Below are 2,500 nucleotides of genomic sequence, written 5' to 3'. Positions count from 1 at the left end.
AAAGGGTGAAATAATGAATAGCATATCCTTCAGCAGGATATATATTCAGCACAGTATTAACTATTCTATGTGGAGATAAGTGTAAGCATTAGTATACTTTAAGATGTTCATTAGAGAACATATCTAACAGATATTCAATATAGTAAAGTTTCCTTCTAAAACGGATAAGTAATGGATTATAGTATATTTCTAACCCATTGGCACCGGGTGATGTGATATCACGTCATGGGATTATTTCACTCCCACCGGATGATGCCCGATCACATCATTGCATATGTATATACTCATAAAAATTCCATTTGTATACACATTCTTATTTATTTGTGAAAATAATATAAACAAATACAAAAACCTCCCATCATCATCCTGATGAATCGGGTGGGTGAAAAGTGCTCTGAGAGGCACACCGTGGCATCATACCAGGAGAGATTTCACAGTTATCATCTAGCCGGTGGGAGTGGCATTAGGCAAATATAAGCCCTGTGTGAATGGGTTACGAAAACTAACTATGAACTATTGACATTACTATTACTCAGGTTAAAAAATAATCTGTTAAAGCCAGCCTCAAAAGGTGTAAAATGTAGAAAAAATGGGAGAAGCAGGTTCTTAAAATCAAAAAGGAGAGAAAACAAGAATATCCATGTTTTCCACATGAATAAAAGGGAAAGAAAGAAAGAAGGGAAATCAAAAATTCAACTAGAGTAAAAGGAAGAAACAGTGTGAATGAATAATAGAGTTACGAGAGTTAAAGAGAGAGTAATGACTAGGATATGAAATAGTGTATCCAACTTGTTAGCCTTTCAATTTGTGTGTGTGTGTGTGTGTGTGTGTGTGTGTGTGTGTGTGTGTATGTGTGTGCGTGCGCACACTATGTGTTTGTTTATAACAATAAAATATCTGGGAGCAAGTGAAACTACCCATAGATTAGATGTAACTTCTTTTATCATTAATGATATTAACATTGGCAACTAAAGGTTAAAGTTGGGAGGCCTAAAACCTAAAAGAGAGAGAGAGAGAGAGAGAGAGAGAGAGAGAGAGAGGAAGGGAGAAGAGAGAGAGAGAGAGAGAGAGAGAGAGAGAGAGAGAGAGAGAGAGAGAGAGAGAGAGAGAGAGAGAGAGAGAAGAGAGAAAGAGAGAGAGAAGAGAGAAAGAGAGAGAGAGAGAGAGAGAGAGAGAGAGAGAGAGAGAGAGAGAGAGAGAGAGAGAGAGAGAGAGAGAGAGAGAGAGAGAGAGAGAGAGAGAGAGAGAGAAAGAGAAGAGAGAGAGAGAGAGAGAGAGAGAGAGAGAGAGAGAGAGAGAGAGAGAAGAGAGAGAGAGAGAGAGAGAGAGAGAGAGAGAGAGAGAGAGAGAGAGAGAGAGAGAGAGAGAGAGAGGAGCAAAGGAAGGAAGGTAGGGGGGGGAGGGAGGGAGAGAAAGAAAGAAAGAAAGAAAGAAAGAAAGAGAGAGAGAGAGCTTTGAAACCAGTCAATTTTTTTTATGAGTCTATTGAGCCATACTGGACATAGTGATCAGATATATCACCATAACAACAGGTTTTTAGTTCCATGTCAAAGATCTAAAGTGATGATAATACATATCATCAAAGCTGTGACAATCTTTTATTTTTTAACTAACTGTAAAGCATTAACCATTGCCGACAGGGCTGTTTTGGTTCCAAAAGGTTGAAATGCCATAATATTTCAAATGCGGAAGCCTACTGTCTCGGGCTATTCACCCACACTGGCCACAGCCAAGTGCTACATGCCTGATCACCCAGCCAAGACAAAATATCTTATCCCCAATGGCTGTTGCTGCCACCACTTGACGTGATATCTTGTCACCCATCGTTAATGGGTTAATTTGTAAATTATCCTTTTACCAGAAAATAAAGGGATGTCTCAGCATAGACATAGACATTGATGAAAATCTCTTGACTAGGGAGACATAAAAAAATAAAAGTGAAAATGTTAACAAAGATAAAGATGATATCACAATTTTCTGTCATTTGAGGGGGCATTTTCAATTCACTGAACTGGATTATATATTCCATGTGTACTCAACACAGGCAAAGGTTTACTAATATCATCATAAAATTGCCCTATAATAAAAATGATAAGTCCGGCTCAACATATACAAAATGTATAAATCAGCAGGGTTATGTCTGTTTACGAATGCTCAGGAGAACAACTGTCAAACTTGCAGATTTACACAATCCTACATCTATAAAAATAGCTCCCATAACAATGTAGGCCTAATATTTTGAGTGATCATTGTTACAATGCAACCTCTGCAAAAGGTGAAGAAAGAGCATTCATCATTTAAATTACTGGTTTCCCTAAATGTTTGTTACACATATAAAAGAGCAATACAACCAAATAGGAAATCACAGATGGAATGGTTCCCTAAACCATTACCTCAGAATGTAGATAATTTTCCAAATAATTTTATATTGTGAGAGAGCAATAAAGCAAAGAAATATCTACAATAAATCCTGATCATTCTTCAAGATAGATATATTTAC

The 2,500-nt window shown here is 37.2% G+C and overlaps 1 protein-coding gene across 1 annotated transcript in view; it reads right to left on the bottom strand.

Moving 5' to 3' along the window:
* Chc (clathrin heavy chain) overlaps nucleotides 1-2,500 on the bottom strand; it is a 40,136-nt gene that overhangs the window by 21,381 nt on the left and 16,255 nt on the right. The window lies entirely within an intron of this gene.

The sequence above is a fragment of the Penaeus japonicus genome, unplaced genomic scaffold (genome assembly GCF_977035675.1).
Source record: "Penaeus japonicus unplaced genomic scaffold, GWHDUDI00000001_assembly GWHDUDI00000027, whole genome shotgun sequence".
In the NCBI taxonomy this organism is placed as follows: Eukaryota; Metazoa; Arthropoda; class Malacostraca; order Decapoda; family Penaeidae; genus Penaeus; species Penaeus japonicus.
This window is presented reverse-complemented; position numbering and strand designations above follow the sequence as displayed.